Source organism: Chionomys nivalis, chromosome 10, assembly GCF_950005125.1.
Source record: "Chionomys nivalis chromosome 10, mChiNiv1.1, whole genome shotgun sequence".
Classification (NCBI taxonomy): Eukaryota; Metazoa; Chordata; class Mammalia; order Rodentia; family Cricetidae; genus Chionomys; species Chionomys nivalis.
This window is the reverse complement of record NC_080095.1, coordinates 69983890-70005121: the sequence shown is the minus strand read 5'-3', so window position 1 is coordinate 70005121 and position 21232 is coordinate 69983890. Positions and strand designations below refer to the sequence as shown.

Genomic DNA, 21232 nt, shown 5'->3' with positions numbered 1-21232 from the left:
ACTTGGAAAATTATAAATATGTGTATATAGTTAGTTTGAAGTGAATAATGAACACATTATATATGTGTGTATATACATATATACATATGTATATATGCATATATATATCCCTTCAGTTCAGGTACAATTTGCGCTATGAATGCTGCAAACATTTTTGTTTAAATATTTGTATTTATCCTTTCTCAGTCAGCATTTATTTTTGTGGCTGTTGACCCACACTGAACGAATTCTAATAAAGATGTTCTGAGTTGCAATGGAGAGCTTGCTGCAGTGATCACCTGTTGTAATGACTCACAGACAAATGTTGAGATTTAAATTTTAATCACAACAGCTTAAACGACTAGTTATTCAGAGTAAGACCCCTATCTTCCCTCTCCATTTTTACAACATAGAAGTATTTGTTTGATTCTCTTTTCAATATATGTGTGTGATTTAATTTACAGATGTGTTTCTTTTGCTTACATTGAATCCTTTCTTGCTTTAGACGCAACATGCATATATATGAGATATAGTGCATGTGTGTATATATATGCATATATATGAGATATAGTGCATGTGAGTATATATATGCATATATGAGATATAGTGCATGTGTGTATATATATGCATATATGAGATATAGTGCATGTGTGTATATATATGCATATATGAGAAACAAAATGAAAACTTTTTCAGATTGTTTCAGACAGCCCACTTGCTATATTTCCAGAAAATAATTAGAGAACCTGAGTTAAAGGTTTAGTAATTAATTGGATCCTGTGTGATTCTGTGGAAGACAAGTTGTTCATTTGTTTCATTTGTGTAGTCTGAAATGTGTTCTTCAGTAATGCAATAAGCTGGCTACTTCTTACAATGGGCCCAGTGAAAAATAATCTGTCCCTAAGATGTTATCAGCGAACACTTAGAGACTTGCTCAGGGAAGTGTGTATGGGGGGTGACTAGTGAAGAAGCATCTTGGCTAAAATTGATTCAGAATAATTGGTGTTGGGAAATGGGGGTGGCTGGGGGGAGCGGGGAGCAAGGGGGAGGAGAAGGGGAGAGATCCCAGGAATTTTGAAATGCTGGAATCAAATGGAAAAGAGAGGGAAAGACAAAAAAAAAAAAAAAAAAAAAAGACTGCGATGGCTAGTTTGATTGTCTCCTTTAGGGAGACAAGATTCGTTAATGAGAGAATAGATAGAAGTTTCCTGAAATCTAACAGTTGATTATAGTGAACCACAAACGAAAGAACCCCAAATTACTGTTTTAAAGAACTAGAAGGCCAGGGTGGGCTTAGGGAAAGGAGAGATTCATTGCACAGTTGGGAAGCAAACTAGCTCAGAGAAAGGCCTGCATTTAGGCTGGGGGGAAAAGAGCATGATTTATTGCTTGCTTCTGCTATGGGGTTTGTTTATGGCATGGGTATATACTACCACAGGGAAAGACAGGATTGCAAAAGTTGAAAACTGAATTCACACAGTAGAGCGAAAAGATAAAGATAAGAAGAAACATTTTTACGTGTGCTTTCCCTCTGGCCAAAGTAAATTCATTCTTAGCTGTGATTTTATAAAATGTTTAGAAGATAGATAATTTCAGTGGCAACTTTTTGTGCTTTCAGGTCCACGATGAAGGTGACTTTTTGTGTCCATAGACCTAGGTATTGGAGCAGAAGTGTGCTATAGCACATATCTGACTTATAAATGTAGTGATGTGACTGCAAGTTTGTTTGTTAGGCTTCCTAGACATGAGAAAGTATATAGAAAGAGAAACTGGTAACGGCTCTCTGAAGCCCGATGTGTGCACATTTCTTATTTCATTTATCTTGATCTAACCTACTCTCCCCCTTGATATCCTGTTTGAAAAATAACAATCTGGTATGGCATTGGTACATTTAATTTTGCTTCAGACTGGTGGATACAATGTTTTCCTGTGTGCTGTCACCAACTTTTACTGGTTATAGTTAGTTCATTCCAGACCAACATTTCAAAACTTTTTGAAGATTATTTTCTTTCAAACTTATAATTGCTTAAAATGAAAGGGAGGCTGCCCTCTTTTTTAAATTTTGGAAAAGAAAATGATCCCAACTTAATAATAGAAATGCCAAATGATAATAATACAGGTTGAGTATTTTACTTTAATTGACATAATTGAAAGTTAGCACGATTGTTAACACATAAACAGAGGAGTGATATAAGATGCAGCAGTGAGGGAGTTTTTCCATCTAGTTGCAAAATTGGAAATCAAGTAAATCTGAAACTGTTCAACGCGAGTACTCTTCCAGTGGTCTGTATGACTGGAATCATAGGAAGGGCAGAGAGGAAGAAAAAAAAAATCTGTCTTGAAGTGTATTTATTAAAATATGTATGCAAGTTGGCACATATTTTATCCCAATAGATGGGTAAATCAAATATATTAGAATTCTATATAAAAATATGATTTTTTACGACGTGTACTTTCTACTCTCTCACTGAAAAATTTGCATGCATTGAAATAACTTCAATACGCTCATTTTGTGAACAGCTAATGTAGTTGGTTGCTTTTAGATAAAGCCTGCTGGAAAATTAGGTTAACAAAGGGTAAAGGTGAAGAGCTTGGAGGTTTCAGTGCTGGTTGAGACCGGGCTGCTGAGGTTGTGTAGCCGTGCCTAGAGGGCGGGGTTCCTGTACATTCCTACTTCAGCAGATAACCGGCCCCCAGCACCACTCCAGTTTCTGCCAGACTGATGGAAGTCTCCAAACGAGAATCTGCGCAGTCCTTCCAAGAAGCAGGGTAGGTGAACACGTTTTACGTTTCCCTTTCACTATGCTTCTACTGAAGGCCAGATCCTGGAGTTACAGAAGGAAAAAGGGCCCTCTAGATTCTGATTCAAAAAAACGCCCCTTATTCTTCCTACCTGTAAGAGTTTAAAGGTGTTAGTGATCTTTCAGTTAGTTGAGAACTTCATTTTCAGTTTTCTTTTGCTTCCCATTTCCCGCTTTTTTCTCCAACCAATTGTCCTGCTCTACCTTTCCTTCACGAACTCCTCCCCCAACCACAAACAGTTAAAAATAGCCATCTTTTAGTGTTCAACTCCTAAATTGACCCCTTTCCTCACTCCATCCCTTGGTTCTTGAAGACCTTGTCTTGGGAAGGTAGGCCCAGGGGTTCTGGGCTGCTAATATATGTGACGTAGTGTTATGTTTTGTCTTCCTCTCTCCCGAATTGGTGCCCCCACCCCCAACCCAAGGTTCTGCTTGATGTTGTCGGGAAGCTGCCAAGGCAAAAGACTGGAGAACTGTGAACATTCTCGCCCCGGGGATCGGTAAGTGAAAGTCCTCTTTGCCTCACATGGTGGTGGTGGGTGATTAGTGTGTCCCACAGGCTGCTGTCGATGGACCCTTAGATCCAGACTCTTGTAGGCTTAAGTGTTACTCCTTTTTTTTTTTTTTTTGAAATTGTTCCTAGTGAGTGGATTCCCACAGTCATAGGTAGAAGAATGCATGATTTGTCCACGTGGGCAGAAATCATGGTGGATGCCTAAGTAAAAAGGATTTAGATATTTCGAAGGAGGAAGAAAGGATGGCAAATTTATATGGACTGGACAATGGGAGAATGTAACAGAAAAAGAAGAGTAGTCTTTTAATGGAAATAGGAATTCTTGAATTTCATGGTTGTTTCAGAGAATGAGGGAATTTAATATTCAAACCCTGGATATTTTACCCTCGGCAACAAGATGAAACTTCCTTTATAATCAAAAACCTCTCCTCCTCCTCCTCCTCCTCCTCCTTCTCCTCCTCCTCCTTCTCTCTCTCTCTCTCTCTCTCTCTCTCCCTCTCTCTCCCCTCTGCGTGTATGCGTGTGTGCGTGTGTGTGTGTGTGTGTGCGTGTGTGTGTGTGCGTGTGTGTGCGTGTGTGCGCGTGCGTGTGTGCGTGTGTGTGTGTGTGTGCGTGTGTGTGTGTGTGTGATGCTGTCCTCGGTTCTACTTTCACACTGCCATTGCCAACATCACGCGGGCTCTCTCACCAGCTCCTTGGCCTGGGTCAAGCCAGGGTCTCTGCAAGATTAAGAGGATCTGCTCCAGGTCGAGTTCAGTGCCTGCCGGTTAAGCGGAGGAGCCTTCTTGGTGTCTTGGAAAGACTAGGGAAAGACTAGGGAAATGAGCACCGTTCTGGGTTTGACTTCGTCCCTGCTGGGAATACCTCAGTTCCCGGCTTTGGAAATCTCAAGCAAATAATTGATTTTTAATACACACTTAGGAGCCGGCGCTGTATGCTCCAGAGCCTGGCTGTCCCAGGGTGCCTGTGAGCACGCCAGCCTCTGGCTGGTTTCTTCCGAAACTCCCGAGAGGCCCGCCTTGCTGTGCCGGGATGTCCTGCCCTGCGTCTCCCGGCTTGGGGGTGACTTTGGAGGGGGAGCCCGGGCTGGACTCTGAGCAGAGAGGCCGGGGTCTGCCGGCGTTGTGGTCTCGGGTTTGGGACTAACAGCAGAGCGTGGACCGGTACCGCAGAGCTATTTGGGCCGCACGGCGATGGGCTTATGGGTGTGGACACCCGCTCAGGTCACCGCCGCCTGCCTCCCTGCCTAGGGAGCCGAGCCGCGCTCCCGGCAAGCCTCAACGCGAGGGCGCTCTAGCCCAGGAAACGGTCGCCGCGTGGGGAACCGGCCTCCGGAGTGTGCGATCCAAACCTTTCCCTTTCTTCTTAGACTTTTTTGATCGCTCCACTTCACCTCTCCCTAGATGTTGTTAGTCTTTGTTTGCCAGGTGCAGTTTCAGATCTCAGGACTCACCCGGTGGGTGGTAAAACTGATTTTACAATAGCCCCTGTCCCTTCTGTCTGGTTCCCCGTTTCTGCTCACTCCTCGGATGTTTTGGAAAAGGCCTCCGGATAGGAATTTCCTGAACGAGAGGAACAGCCTGGAGTTGGGGAGAGAAAGCGGGCTGGGGAGCAGATTGCCGCAGAAACACGGAGGTTTGCTAGGAATTAATCTTCCTTTCGGAAGAACTAGACAGAAAAGATGAGGAGAGAGGCAGAGGGGCGCTTCCACCTGCACCTCCCACCTCCCTCTTCCAACAGTCAGGCTTCCTGGTTAAGCCTGCACACCGCTACATCCTAGCCCTATAGCAAAACTTAAAATAGGCAGAAATCCAAAGACCGAGATCAGAGGAATTACTTAAGATCATAAGAAATAATTCAGAATTCTGTATGTGCTGCTGTCAGCAGAGATGCCCCACACCTTTCTCTCACGGTCCCCTCAGCATTTAACTGAATTTGGTATTGCGGAAAAGCTGCACAGGAGGAAAGAACAAATAGCTCTAGGCGAGATTTGTCGCTTCGGGTGGGTATGAAAGAGCCTGATCAATAACTACACGTTTGGATATTCGTTTTCGGCTTTCGTTGAGTTTTCCTGTATTGTTAGCATCCCGGAGTTGAAATAACCACCTTCTGTTTTCTTTCTTCCTCTTCACCTCCTCTTATTCCTTCTCTCTTTGTGCGCATTAAGAAGCATGGTATCTCCCCGCATAGGTGGATTTTGTTTATTTGTTTGTTTACTTTAATTCCTTTGATTGAAGAGGAAGACTGGAAACTGTAATAGGGTTAGAGAGAATTGTGTCTCGGTGGGTTCTTTCATTTTCTCATGACTCTGAAATTTAATGACCTAATCATTGTTGTTTGAAGTTAAATTATCTGTTAAATTAGCCTTAAACAATAACTGATGATATTTTCCTTTTGGGTCTGGTTGCCCCTGAATTCTTGGCCCTACGTGGGTTTGACAGGAGTCAAGGAAAATTCTTGAATATACACTATTGTAAAGACAGTCAGACTCGAGGCTTATGTGCAGCGATGTTAGGGATGAAAATTTTTTTCCAAAATAATTGGGCTTTATAAATTGGATTTTTTTTTTTAGAACTGGTGCTTGAGAAACTTAGACTCAAGCATGAATGTGAATGAGCATTTCTGTAGATGAAAAATACAAACACAATTCCCATGACTGTCCAGAGGCCAAGTCTGAAAGAGATCACACACCCTGGCAGCTAATAATGTCTCACAAAAGAAAATTGACTGTAGGAAAACCTGCAACATTGTTTTAGATGTAAATTCTAGGAATCTAAAATATTGCTTTTTCTTTGAGTCTGACATATGTTCATTTTAATTCATGGTAAGAAACAATCTTGAAATAGTGCAGATACCCCCCCCCCCTTTTTTTCTTTGATAAAGCTTATGTATGGTCAGGAGAGAAGATTTTCATGGCATATTGAGAGATCAACAGCTTTCTTGTTTACTATAAGAGGTAGCTAAGGAATCTTTAAATCCAATAGTATTCAAGCATTTGAGAAAACTTTGAAAATAAGAAGTACTATTGTGTTTGTCCTATTAAAATGTTCTGAATGAATAATTAGAGACTGGGATGAAGGTTGAGAAATTCAGAGCAAGAATAAGGTGGTAATTTTATTATTTAATACTTTGATAATTTCTATAATTAATAATGTGCTTTTAAAGGTTGGCAAAGCTTTCTTAAGAAAAAAAAGAGTATTCTGCCGACCTCATCAAAAATGTTCTGGGAACAATTAAGTATAACCAGATATAATTGATAGCCAGTATTGCTTGTTTCTTTATTATCTATATTTTTCTGAAAATAAATACTGTTAATTAAACATGGCAAACTCTGACTGCAGGTTGGAAGGCTAAAATCGATCGTTTCTGTATCAATAGTGTTATGTATTACTACATTGATTTGTGTTTATTTATGCAGAGGCTTCAGCTATTTGCTTCCATATTTCAGAGTGCCCTACTTTATTTTTTATCACACATTGCTTTTAACGAAAGCTTTAATCATAGGAAGTGAAACACACATAGCCGGTTCATTTTAAGTACACCTTATAGATGCACTTAAATTCTGGGAGTGAGACCAGTTTATAAAAGTGTTCATTCATACTTGCCTGTTAGCAATTAGAAGCCGGCTTCTGCTTAAAACCTCATGCTGTTTGAAAGCTCCATTCCTTTCCTCATACATTGTATCGATGTGTTTCGATATGGTAGATACATGGTTTCATGATCTTAGGTTTAATAGAGTGAAACTCCTGAATAAGATATGATTTTCAATTGGCATGGCTAGAATAGCCTCATGAAAATAAACTAGACATGAGGTGTTGGTAGTGCTTTGTATGAAAAACCAAGGAGGAATCATTTATATGTAGATATTGGACACTTATTGTAAAGCAAGTGCAAGGTCTTATATATGGCAGGGGTCCTTATGCAGAAGAAATCATCGTGGCTTTTTATATATTACATACTTGTACACACATATCCTATTGGTGTGCATGTGTTATTACAGGTTTTGGAGATAGTCATGCCTCTTGCAATAATACAGCACATGGGTAGTAGGTACCAGGATTCATCACAGAACAAAATGGAAAAGCCTGAGTCAGGGTGCTCCTTCTAAGTACAAGGCAAGCGTAGGGCTTGAGATACATCGGTCTTGGTCCTTTGATGTCGTTCTAAAAGATTGAAACCTTACTTGAAAATTGAAAAACAAAAACAAAAGTGGCCTGCCTACTTTGTTGAGTAGTATTTAGTATTTAATTTGAAAAAAAAAATCTCAATATGTAGGACTAGTCCTTCCTCTTTAACAATTGGGACTACAACTACCAAAAGGATCTTATTATCTTATTCATTCCTTCTACTGAATGCAAGGTACACAGAAAACAAATATATTGCATTTTTTTCCCCCTGAGGTCGAAGGGACCTGGGGAGGTGGAAAGGGATCCTCCTTTTCTCAGTAGTTGTTCGTGGTGAGAAGAGAGGCCACAGCAACCCTAGGATCTGAAGTATGCACAAGGTTGAAAAAGAAAAGGAGGCAGGGAGGTCTACCTTTATTTGTTTCATTTGTTTCTTTTTTCCTTTTCCTTGTGAAATCTTTGAAACTAGGTAGTGACGTGGCTGTGTTGTGGAACCAAGAGCTAGCTCTAAGCATTCTAAGGCGGTTGAGATTCCTTGGTATCTCGCGTTGACGGGACTTCCCAGCCAAGACACTCACTCTCCAACCCCTCCCCTAGCCTTTCACGCATGCACCAGCTAGTCCTCACGTGCGTGGTGTAGTGGACAGTGTTGACTTGAATTGCTCTCTGGATGCAAGCCTTTCCTGTGAATGAACCCGAAAACACTCGACAGGTCGTGAATAATCGTTTTAATGAGTGTGCAAAGTGTGCGACGGGGTGCACCGAGTTGTCGGGTTAAACAAACAACTTGTACTCTGACCAAATCGGATTGTTAAAGTGCAAAGTGATGTCAGTACCATTCCCACTGCCTTTCGGAAATCCACAGATCTGACACGCAGGAGTCCAATTTTCCCCATTAAAGAAAAATAACAATATTTTTAAACCGTGTGTGATCTTTAATATTAACTAGACCCAAACAAAACCTCATTGGAGACTCATAGTCATTTCGAACTGAAAAATAAAACAAAACAAAACAAAACAAAATAAGGAGATACAGGGAGAGAAATAAGGACACATCAGGAATTTTGGTGGAGAACTTGTGCGTCATATTTCACATACCCTTGGTGATCACTAGTGTAGAAACTTTTCCTTCAGTTGCTTATGCCCAAATGACTGAGATGGGAGTTTATTCCCAACCTAATACGGAGTCTGTACACCTGTGAGGGCTTTTCTGTTGGAAAATTAACTAATATGTAATGTCTGCATGTTAATCAGAGGGAAGGAGGGTCAATTCCACATCTCTGTTCAAGGGAAAGTAATAAAAGAATGCCAATGGGTCCTCTCTAAAACAAGGACAAAGATCAGGGCTTCTCAGGAATCACACTCCAGTCAAAAGCAGTTTTGTGTCTGCTGTTCTTGAAAAGATCCACTTAAAATCACCTTCATGGACTCCTTTGTTCCTCCTATCTTCTTTCGTAATTTGTAATATTAAATAAGAAAAGAAAGTAAGCTTCAGGATGTTTATGAAAAGCAGAATCTTTGGCACATTCCTTCTAAAAAGTTAGCGGAGGAGAGAAATGTAGACGATATCTCTTTGCCTTGCCTGGGCTTGAGATATATTCAGATATCATAGCTAATTTCTCTGTTCCATAATGTTATAGGGAAACGAAGTTTGATATGTGTATTGGATTCAGTGTTATGCATTTCTTTATTGAAGATGGCAAGCATGTCATAGCCCACGGTCTGTATAGCTATCAGTTCTTAACATTTCAATTGATGAAATGTTAAGAATATAGTACTAAGAACACATAAATATGGAAGCTCAGATTTGTTCACTTAACCCCTATGTTGTTAGACACATATCTACATGCCTGTTTTTCTGACCATCTATGTCACATATGTTTATTTATAACTAATAGCAACTGTGTGAACTAATTGACCCAAAACACAGAGCTGAGGTATTTGACAAAGTAAGCAATGCTTAGCTAAGTCACTATACTTTAGTTGTCATAGTTACTAGTTTTTACACATATGTGTCAATTTAGCCTCACCTGTATAAAATAAAGATATTGAAATTCTAACCCCTTTATTAATTTTTCAAAAGATAAACAAGGGTTTGACGATTTTGCCTAGTACGTAGTAAAGTTCTGTACCAGACTACCAATCCAGAATATCCTTTGGTTTTAAGTCAAATTTAACAAAAATTGACAATATTTGTACTGTAGTTATCTTCTTTCTGTGCTGATTGACTGAAAGAATTTTAGGAGCCACTGAAAGAATGCACCCATTTTTGTTTGGGTTGAACAAGCAGCAAGGCTGGAGGGTGCGTCTGTTTTTATGTGTATATATGTGGATAAAGAACTATACTATCAAAACATTGATTCTATTTGAAAGAGCAGGAGCTTGTTATAGAGAGAATTGCCATGCTAAACTTGTGTTCTAGAGTGTGCCTGAGAAGGATGAAGTTATCTCCTTGTCTTCTGTCTTGACATAGAGATTCAAAGTAAGAGCAAAGAGATGCAAAGGGCTGATTTGGAGGGGAGAGATGGTCCTGGGTACAGAGAATAAATGTAAAAAGTCTGATGACCTGAGGATCACTCATGGGATTTTTTTTTTTTTGCTCGAATTTATTTTTTAATCTTAACAAACAGATCAGAGATGAATCTGGGGAGAGTGGTTGAGTGACTAAAAAGTATCAGTCAGTTATCGTGGTCTTGATTCCCCAGTTCTACTTATTTCACAGCTGCAAAATCTAGTGCCCAAAATTTAGATTGTCTTCCTTCCAAATCCTACATCGGTATGAATCATCTTTGATCATTTATAGTTTTTGGCTTAATTACTAGTTTTCAGCTTTAAATTACCAATAAACTAATTAATTTAACTATTCTTCCTAAAACTTCTGGTGAATAATCTAATAGCTAGAACAACAACAAAACCTGCAACAATAATGCTAAATAAACTATTAATAAGAACAATGGAAGTAACAGTCGCAGAATTAACTTCAAAATAAGTTTAAGGCCAACAGGAAGAAAACAGAACCTATTTTAGCCTACGGTTTGTGTTTCATGGCTTCAGTTGGACGTTCCTCCAATTTCATGTTTTACTGGTTAATTGAATGATTCCTGTCAGCTTTCTCAAGGAAGACTCCCTTGGTCTACAGCAGTAGACCCTTGCAAAAGTCATCGAGCACTTTTGTATTCATCCTTCATCATGTCCCCCTGAGGACATCATTCTTAAAGCAGTCGGCTCAGGAGGGAAATGAGAACAGAAGTAGACACGTGAAGGGTTCTTAAGTAGAGAGCTGGAGGACCTGCTGCCTAGATTGCTTCTGGTTAGAAGGCAAGTCGCCATTTTTTTTTAAGCCAAGGAAGTTGAGAATGGCAGGGTTTTGAGTTTCCAGTGAATCTACGAACAGGCAGATGTGCTGAGGGAGTAGATTTAGTGGTGGTAGTCTTCAGTGGTGGCCATCTAGCTAGGAAAGCAAAGCCCATTTCTTCAGGCACAAGAGATGCTTCTATGAGGTGTATACGTGCTAGGTGAGAAAAGGTTAGTAGGTCCTGGGCCTAGATGGGAAGTCGATCTCCATCTGTCATGGTCTACCATCTTCTCAGTCCTTGTCTCCTGAACACTTGGTCCCAGTTTCACCCCCACCATAAGGGAAATGAAATAAAATGAGAAGACTGGAAGGGCATGGAGTTGGGTTTGTTGCTTATCAGGCGGATGTGAGCCCTGAAGCAGGTAGTTTATAATCGCCTCCTTTTGTGAGGAAGACAGAGAAGCTGGTTAGGAAAGGAAGGGCAGTTGTGTGAGAGAAGAACAGAGACTAGCAGGTTGGTTGGGGGCGGGGGTAAGGGGAGTGTAACCGTACTGCACTGATGTGGCCCTTGGAGATGTGTGAGAAAGCAGAACCTGGACTTTTGAAAAGGTCAAAATCAAAGACATAAATATAAGTAGCTGGTTTGTGCTATGGAAACTTTTTTGGTGAGCTACTTCCTTCAAACTCAAAGTCAACCCAATCCACAACAGAAACATTAAGAGAAGGAAGCAAGGTGTGTGTTGGGGGGGAGGGAAGGCAAAACTTGCATTGCTTTAGTTCTTTGTAATCTTTGCTTTTTATGGGAAGGAAGCTGTACTTTTTTAATTTAAATTTCCTTTTAGTCTTTTCCTTGTAATGGAAACACTTCCAGTTTCTGAGAACATTGTTTCATTAAAGATCAGCAAGGACAGAGAAGCTTCCAGAGACTGTATTCACTGAAGTGGTGCTCACTTCTCACCCACCTTGGTAAGTTTGCAGTGGGAGGCAGCTCTGGTTGTAAGTAGGTATCGATCTGTACTTCTATGGCACCCCACCCCAGAATTTCACCATGCTTGGACTTTAAGATCTCCCACTAAATTTGCCCCAATTCTTCTGTAAATGTCCTCCTGCAAGACAAACTCAAAACAAGAATATCTCATAATTTAACTTAATTATAAGCAAAATAATGTTTTAAGGATGATACTCTGTCATCTCGATGCTTGTTTGAATTGTTTGTTTTATTAAGAAACACACTACCATTTGCTTCAGTAAGAAAATTAAGGGAAGTCAGCATCACTAGAAAACATGACTCACAATTCTGTTACACGCATTCCCTAAATATGGCTTAGGGGGAACTTATTTTCTAATACTTTGTATTTTATTTTAAACGACTGAGACCTCTGAAACCAACACAGACATGAACAACCAAGGGAAACTACATTTAGTGATTTTGGAGTGATGATATTTGATGTAAATAAAAACTGAGAGCAATTATTTCACAGTGGTAACAGCTGTGCAAGAAACTCTTGTGGCTGTAAAGTTTAAAAACCCATTTCACTAAATTAATAATTTTCTATAGCCTAATATTTGAATAACTCTTAGCCAACAGAAACCATATATTTATATGCTTATTCATGCACAACATATATGTCAAATCAAATGTATCAAAATTGCTTATTCTACAAAAACTAAAAGTCAAACAAATATTAGCATTGCTTTTCAGTACCAGTAATTGAAATTTACTTGAAATCTGCAGATACTGGAGAAAATCATTGAAGATGCCTCTTTATATTGTGAGCAAATATAGATTTTCTTTCCATCTTGGGATATGGAGGAGTAAGAAATTAGAGTTGAGCTTTCTGGGAACTCTTTAAGCCAATACACACAAATCTCATCCATTAACCGCAGTCTATTAAATGAAAGAAATGTATGTTTTCACAAGGAGAAGTAAAGTCACTTCAAAAGGAATGGATTATTTCAAATGATGCTAACATTTTTTTCTAACATAGAATTTTTCAAGGAAGATTGCGACCAGATCGCTTGAACTAGTGGCAAAAGGAAATATGCTGTGGGGATTTAGTGGACTCATAGGCTGAATATTTGTGAAGAACACTGAGTAAGGTTGTACAATTCTCCTTCACTCTTGAAGATGACTGATTCTCAGGGGTGTCTATGTGCAAACATCTTAGTTACTGCTAATTAGAGTAGAATAGGGAAGATTTTCGTGACACGAGAGTATGTGGAAACATCTATCTATCCTCACATGTTTCTATTAAGCTGTGACTTGCAGTCGTGGCTTCACAGCCGGCTAGCTTTCAGTGAAGTTTTGTTCGGTGTATCAGTGCAGTTAAAGACAAAAGGATGGCCAGGAAAGCCCAACTTTGAACCCTATCAGTGGAATTCTCATTGGCAGACAGACTGGGAAAAGGGTGGCTCCCAAAGTAAGGTAGTGGAAGACAGTAATTTTCTTTAGGTGAGTTTTGGAAAGATGCTAAGTGAAATACTGTTTAGGCGTGGGTATTAACCGTGCAGCTTACATACGAATGTGCCGGAAATCATGCTCTGTGCAAATGAAAATGAAGGAATTTTATGCATATTCTAATTCTCTCTCTTTGGCTGCTATTTTGGAGGAAAAGACTTCTTTTGCTGATGGTGGGACTTTTTTGTTCTGCACAGGAAATGTGTAAATGAACACATTCTCCCCCCCCCTCCGTTTTTCCTTTCCATTTGCCTCCTCCATTCCCCCCTCCCTTTGTCAACAACCAAGCGTAGTTCGGGTACTCAGTTCAGCCTCTGATCCAGGACTGCTTTCCAAGTCCAGGATGGGAAGGAGCAGGTCCATAGTCAGGCCCCTGGTGTAGAGTTCCTCTGGGTCATTAGGCCTTTGGGGATGAAAGTAAAGTTTCTATGGCATGGAAGTAAAGGGTAAGAAGGAACGACTTCGTCTGGAATCCCTGCTTGCTTTAGACCTACCGGAGCTTAAAAGATCTTATAAACAATGAGGTAGAGATGTCCTGACCAACAGCATCAAACCACCCCTCCCCAGCCTTTGGGAACAAACAAGGACTGACTGGTGATTTTTCATCATACTGCGGCTAGCAGTATACTTATAAAGTATATGTATATATACAGTTTATAATATATGTATGTGTGTGGGTGTATGTATTTACTTTCTACTTCCATCTTTTACAAGCCAGTGTTCTAATGGTGCTTAATGTAGGGGCTCTTGAGGTGTCCCTGGCAGACTTTGTCCTAAACTCCTGAGCTGGGCTAGTGAAGGGTGTATGGAGATCGCGGGCAGGAAAGAGAGGATAGTAGGGGTGCTTCATCCATCCCCTCCTGCTATGGGGCAGGCTTTTCAGAAGTAAGAAGGTAGGGGTAGGGAGGGGCGAGGGAAGATGCCAACAGACTTGAGTTTCTCCGTTTTCACTCTCTGACTAAACAAAACATTGGAAGCAATCTTATTCTTCCCGGGTGAGATTTAAAAGCGTAGTGCGGCTCGAGCCCGCGCGCTGTTGTGCCCTGTGCAGCTCCAGGACGGGGAGCGCGGACTTCACTGCCCGGTCGGTCCTCTGCGCTTGCCTCTCCATCGCCGGGTGGTCTCCCAGGCCCGCTGGCGCTGGGCTGTCCCAGGTCCCTCCGGCCGGGACCAACCAACCTTCAGTCCCGGCTCCCCGAGCTCGGACGCAGCTCGCCAGCGCTGTCTGCAGAGGAAGTGCCGGGAGAGGCTCCGGCCGCTCGCCCGGGGCTCGGCACACTGTAGAGGCTGGAAAAGCTGATGGAGGTGGCCGGGCGCAAGCCCGCCGGGGCGCCCCGGGCCTGGAGACCTCCCGCCCTCTTCCCGGACAACCTAGTCGCTCCCCACTTGCTCCGAGGCCCGCACTCGACACTCGCTGACCGTCCTCCCAGACCGGGAGGGGGGAGGGGTGTCGCTCCGGGCTCCATCTCATGCCAGTCACGTGGTTGAAGGATGGTTCGGACGCCGGGTGGTTTTTCTCCTGGCTGGTGACGTCTTACTTAACCTTTCCTCTTATTTTCATTTCTATTTAAATGCCTTCATTTCTTAAATTTGAGAGCGGAAGGAGCTAAAGGCTGAAAGAAAAGGCCCAATGACAAGGAAATCATTTCTGGCTTTTCAGATCTTTTCACTTGCCCCCTTTTGCCCCGCTGGCCCAGATTCACACAAGCAGCCGAGGTTTGGACCTTTCCCTTCAGGGCCTAGACCAGAGTCTGCACCTAACAGTCGCGCGCAGTAAATGGCACTGCGGCTGGATAAGGGATGATTTCCTTAGGCTTGGATGCCCTCGGATCAGCTGACTTTGGTATAGGGTATTTTTTTTTTCTCTTTCGGCTCTGCCGAAAGGAAGATAAACAACGTATGTTTTGCATTGGTGTTATTTATACGACTATGCACCCCCCAATTGGGGTGGGGGAAAGTTGTAGAAAATATTTTTGTGGTCTTATTCATACATATGAGGTAAAATGCTGTGACTTTTAGAATGTAAAAGTTAATCTTGAGGCTTTTCCTTTACGTATTGTCTTTTAAAAACAACTTTACCTCTTTAATAAGAGGCGAAGACCTTACAAAATGAAGTTAATCTCTTGTAGAAACTACACGATTTCTTACATTCTCCTGCTGCTTTAGTATAATTGAACATTTTTTAAAAACTGATTCACTTCTTTGTGGTGTCTTCTGCAACATTCAACAATCCTTATTCTTTACAACAACGTTTATTCCTTAACGTCGTAAACAGACTTTGCAATCAGGCGAGCCATTTTAGGCTTGTAAGACTGGATTTAGGGAGTCTCTGCATATTGAATACACAGTCTACTAAGTACCATTTGTGTAATCCATGAACTATTCCCTAGAGAATTTTATGTCCCACTTTCATTGATTGTAAAATAGTGAAATTATATAACCAGTAAGCTAATAACCACGAAACTAATTTGAAAGGTTATAATTGCTAATCAAATGTAAAGCATATTTATTAGCATCATTATTAAAAGGTGCCAGAGGGATACAGATAAAACCTGTTCCTATCCTCTGGGAACTTACAATCTAGTTGGGCATAAATAATGAAATGTAAATGGATAGAAACAGCTATGAAGCAATGTTCAGTGCCTGACATATCGAAGACAGTCAGAAAATGATTCCCGCACATTAATCTGTAGTCGTGCCGTTCTTTCCACAGAAATACAATATTGTAAGTAAAGGAAGGATTAATTAGGAAAACTTTCCTAATTTGTCTTTCATACACATGTGAAATTGGAAGCATAAAAGCTGTTTGTGTGTGAGGGACAAAGATGTTAGTTATTAAATGGAGGTTATCAAAAATGCCCTATCAAAGACTGTTACAATACTATTTTCATAAACCTTCAATAATTCTGTGTATGTGTGTGGGTGTGTGCATCAGTCCCTCTGAAGTTGGGATTACAGGCATCTGTGAGCTAGCTGCAAACAAGGGTGCTGAGAATCAAACATGGGTTCTCTGAATGAGCATCATCTGCTCTTTACTCCTGAGCCATCTCTTCTGCCCCTTACTATGTACTTTTAAATCATTCTTGCTAAATACTGAATGCAGAGAAAATTTGAGAGTAAGAAAAGATTTTGCTGAAATTCTGGAACATGGTGTTTCTGGAAAAGGATTATCATTACAATAACCACTGAGCCTCTTACTCCAGTTTGTGAACAGTGGAAATTACGCTGAAATATTAGACTCCAGCATAAGTCGTAAACACACAGAGAGCAGCAGTGCCCTAGAATCCCCCTTGCACACCCACGTTTTTCGTTACCATTGGTGATGGAGATGGTAGGTACTGACGAGTGGTGATAAATCCTGAGACTTCGCCATCACCAGGGAAGCTCAAGATGTGTTTTATAGTTAGCACTCATGCCCATTTTCATTGGAAGTGATTTTCACCTATGAACAAGTTGTCCTTCTACTGTATCCACCTTCTCTAATCTTGCTTTCAGCTACAGAAAGTTTTAATTATAGCAACTACTGGGGGGCACTATTGGCCTTGTAGGTAGATTTGTAGGATACTATGAAGCACCCGACGATTCATAGTTTAGTCCTCTACACTCTTAAATTCTCCTATCCAACCTGTCAGTGGAACCTGGGTTAACCAATCTTCAGGGCTGGGAATATTTTGGACAGCTCCACTATGAGTCCTTGGGTCTAACTTTTTTTTTATAATAACATTTTCAACTAAAAATATTATTTTGCATCCTAAGAAAAATATATTTGAAGAAGGCAACATCTTTGACTTGCCCCGAGGCCTTAGAGGAGGGAAATCAGAAGAGTATCTGCTTGGATTTTCTACTTTTTGTAGCAGCAGAAGTAGAAGCCATCTTTAGGGACTTGTCATCTGAATGCTATTTGTTAAATTAATAAAATGTGTCTTTGGAGTTGCTTAGCAACTTATGGGAAGCTTTTGAAAAAGTTTACTTGTTTGTTTAAAATCAGGGTAGGTTGCATATTATTAGCTACATTACATAAATCAACAAAGAGAATATACAGCAAAAATGGAAGACGATGCTTTAGCACATTTTCTGCACACTGTGCCTGGCAATTCAAACACCCAATTGTCTGGTAGGTTTGCATCAAGTATCCCACAAACATTATGTATGTATGGAGTTTCAGTGTAATGTTGAGGATATTAAAAAAAAAAAAACCAAAGGGGAAAAATTAAACATCTTTGTCATAAAATATTTGTCTGTCTTAACCTTTCTTCTTCAGAAATCTTATCTGCCAAGTGTTTTTGTCAGGCACTAATTACACTCTTTCTGAAAAGAGTTTCTCCGGCATCCTTCAGTGCTGGCCCTCTTTAATCATACCTCATTGCCTCTACCTAAACTATATCTTTTCCACATTGCCAGGACTCGTTAGCAGTTTCAAAAGCCAATCTCGGACATTATCATTGTTTGTAATCAAAATGAAAATATCGCCAATGGTATTTTATATCTAAAATTTAACGGGCCATTAAAAAAATTCTATTTACTGATTAATGAAACCCGAACTTTCAAGCATGGAACGTTCAGGACTGGAGAGATGTGTCTGAAACTCTTGCATCACCTTTTCTAAAAGTTATTTTTGTAAATTGCTGTAGCAGTGGCTCATCAGTCACTTTGAAAGGAAGTGATCCTTGATTAACAGTTGGCTGATACTGTGCTCCACAGATGTGTAGCCGGAGGACAGGTACGGCCTATAAGACAAGACAGGTCACGTTGAGGGTCTCAGCTATTTTCCTGCATATTGAAAAATGAAAAAGAACTGGGATGCATCTTCATCTTTGTTTATTAATTCATATAATTATTATAGAAAAACAAGCCAAATGCTACATTGAAATAATGATCTATAAATGCAGCATTTGTCAGTAACTTCAAGAAAGACTATAAGTTTGGTGGGTATGTCAGTTTCCTCTTTGATTTTCTGGTTTTAGAAAGCCACAGTCATAATTTTAGTTACATAACTGAAATAGAATCTTCTTGTAATACTTTGTTAGGACTGAGAGGTCAAATCCTTTCTCTCAGAATTTGACTACATAGGCTCATTAGATGATCTTTGAGATGAACACTTCTTGCATGATTATAGTCAAGCTTGAAATTATTTCTGGAAGTTTATTGTTATTTTATAAGTTCTACAAAACTATTAATGGTTTATTGTTTGTCTTTTTATTCAGACACTACTAAATTTTGGTGTTTTTTTTTAACCCACTAATTGTCTTAAAGTGTATCATTTGGACTGGCATTCCAATCTGTAGGTAGTAGTGGATGTGCAAATAAGTTTTTATTTCTTGACTTTCCCTTATTTTTCTACCAGATAGTAATTACTTCTCACTTAGAATATTTCTTAAGTTTTTTTCTTTTGGAATATATTTTTTCATTTTTATTTCTTCTGATTTCTCTCTATTAATATGGTTCAGTTTGTTTCTAATGATCACAAATGGTGTGTGTGGGGAGTCATATGATACCATATGCCAGCGAATGAGTTTGGTTTGCTATCACTCAATCATTTACAGTAGAACAGCTGAATTTTTAGGACCTGTAACACATCTCCCCAAGAATCATTCTCTCATTCTTTCTTTATGGTAATTTGCTAAATTATGTTTGACAAATACTGTTCCATTCATAGAAATCATTTAATTAATAAGAAATAAGGATAATCCGTTAAAACATACAAAAATAAATAAAACCCCAGAACAAATATGGCCAACCCCTTGTGTGTAATTAAACATAAGAAATCTTACCCCTTATATCTAATGTTCCTGATGATTGTTAAAACATAACAACAAAGTTTCATAAGAAATAAATATGTCTCATTACTATACTTTAAAAATAATTTTTGCTTATGCAACCTTGTTTTTATTAATAACCGTTTCCTTTTCTGTACTGATTGTCTATTCTCTTGTTCTTATGCTATTATTTTCAGAGCTTGGAACAGGAAGGCTGGCACATCAGAGGGTGTCGAACTGCCAGGGTGCTGACACCAAGCAGAAATTTTCAAGTTTAAAGCAACACTCCCTGGACTCATGACATGTCCCTGGAGAGAGCTACTTCATCATTCTTCAGACAAAAAAAAATTGATTCCCTTCAGTATCCTCCAGTTTTATTACGACTAGATAGAACTTTATGTTCATTCAGATCGCTTCCATGCCTGAATTCTTGGTCATCTTCCTGTCTTCTAGTTCCGTAAATAAAGATATAACAATAATAAGTGAATAAAGTTGCTTGGGTCTCAGTGAATCAATTGAGGTTTGGCTAAGTCAATCCAGTCCTGGAGAACTGCAGTGGATGAACTCACCTGATTACACTTGGTGCCTCCTGACAGTGCCTGTTTCGTGTGTGGGCCAATGCTCCTCTTGGCATTTGCCTAGGCGGAAAAGAGAATAGAGCTGGAGAATAGAGCAGAGCTGGGCTTTGCTCTCGCAGCTCACACACCTGAAGACATAGCTCTTCACTCACAGGAGCACAGGCTTCAGCACCATCTTTTCCTTATGCTGCTTGCAAGCATATATATTTTTCTGGGTGTCTTTTCTTTCCAAACCAACAGCTCTTGCTTGGGATAGGGCTTAGTGTAGTTATGAAATAACTCCTTTCTTAGGAGGGATTTATATAGCTTTATTCCAGCAATCAAGATGTGTGTGATTAAATGATTGACCAGGGCTGGAGCGCTAGACTGTGTCCCTAGAGTGGATAAGGCCTTAAGGTTCAGGCCTCAGTACCTATGATTAAATCAAGGGTACACTGTTTCTATCTTAACTGAGAGGAAATAGTTGACATTGTTTATCTTTATTTCTCACAAACATGTGAGATGTTTCAGTGTGCTTTACATTACCCTGAAGTTAGTTTTTAAATTTTTGAGACTCAGTGTATATATTTATGGCTGGCCTGGAACTCACTAAATAGTCACAGAGATCTATGAGTCTCTGCCTCCCCGGTGCCGGAATTAAAGGCATGTAGCACCACACTTGCTGATTTTTTTCAGTTCTTACAGCTTTATACAGAGAGATATTAGCAAGAAATCTAAATAAAAACACCCAAGATGAGACTTTTTTTTTTTTTGAGTGCTGAAATTCAATGTCAACACAAAAGAGACTGGCACAAACATCCCAAGAAATCTTTGGATAACAGATTAATCCTTCAGCTACAAGATTTGAATTAAGTTAATTGGAGGCATTAGCATACACACTGAGGAAATAGTATCCACAGAAATAGATAAATGAAAATCAGAAGCCACATAGAAAAACCTATTCGAGAATGGCTCAAAGATGGAGGAGGGTATTCATATTCATTGACTTAAATTTGCTGCTAATATCCACTAAAATCATAAATGATAAATATATTCAGAACCCATGTCTTCCAAGCAATATTCTTGATTTCAATAGAGTTCCACTCAGAAAATGCATTAACCACAGAAATTAATACAGTGATAGCTACCATGAAGTGAGTAATGTTCCCTGCTTCCAGCGAAGTTTCTTCATTGAAGTTGCTCGTCATAAATGAACAATTTCATTTCAAGTCAAAACATTTCTTGACTATAGTAAAATATTTTCCACTATGTATCGATATTTGAGGGGGGCAAAGGATAACATTTTGGTATATTAATAGAAGTCATTGTAAAGTTTCCAGTGTTACAGACTGATGCAGAATTGTGTCTGTCAGGTCCAGCCACTTCTGTCCACTTTTGATAGAAAACATTCATAACCACATGCTTCTATGTATGAAGGAGAGTACTTGAAGTAAATTAGCAGTGCGAAAATAACAATTTGATGGGACCAAATATTTCCTGTAATGCAATATTGTGCATTTAAAATATGGCTGTAAGGGGAAGGTCGTTTAAATGCTGGATTTGCTGCTTAGTAGCTTACTATGAGACTACCTTAACAAGTATCCACACCGACGTCATCTCTAGAATAGGATATTATATTAAAATTAGCATATAGGAAATAAAATTATGCAAATTGCACAAACTGCGTAGCAGTATGCCTATCCTAGTGTATGTAGGATATACAAGTTAAACCAACAATGAGATATTGT

General features: G+C 39.8%; 1 long non-coding RNA gene across 1 annotated transcript; it reads left to right on the top strand.

Moving 5' to 3' along the window:
- Positions 1–1134: 1134 nt before the first annotated feature.
- On the top strand, positions 1135–19379 carry LOC130883022 (uncharacterized). The gene is made up of 3 exons (XR_009057853.1): positions 1135–2748; positions 3206–3280; positions 19125–19379. It is a non-coding gene; the product is annotated as an uncharacterized LOC130883022 (long non-coding RNA).
- Positions 19380–21232: the final 1853 nt, after the last annotated feature.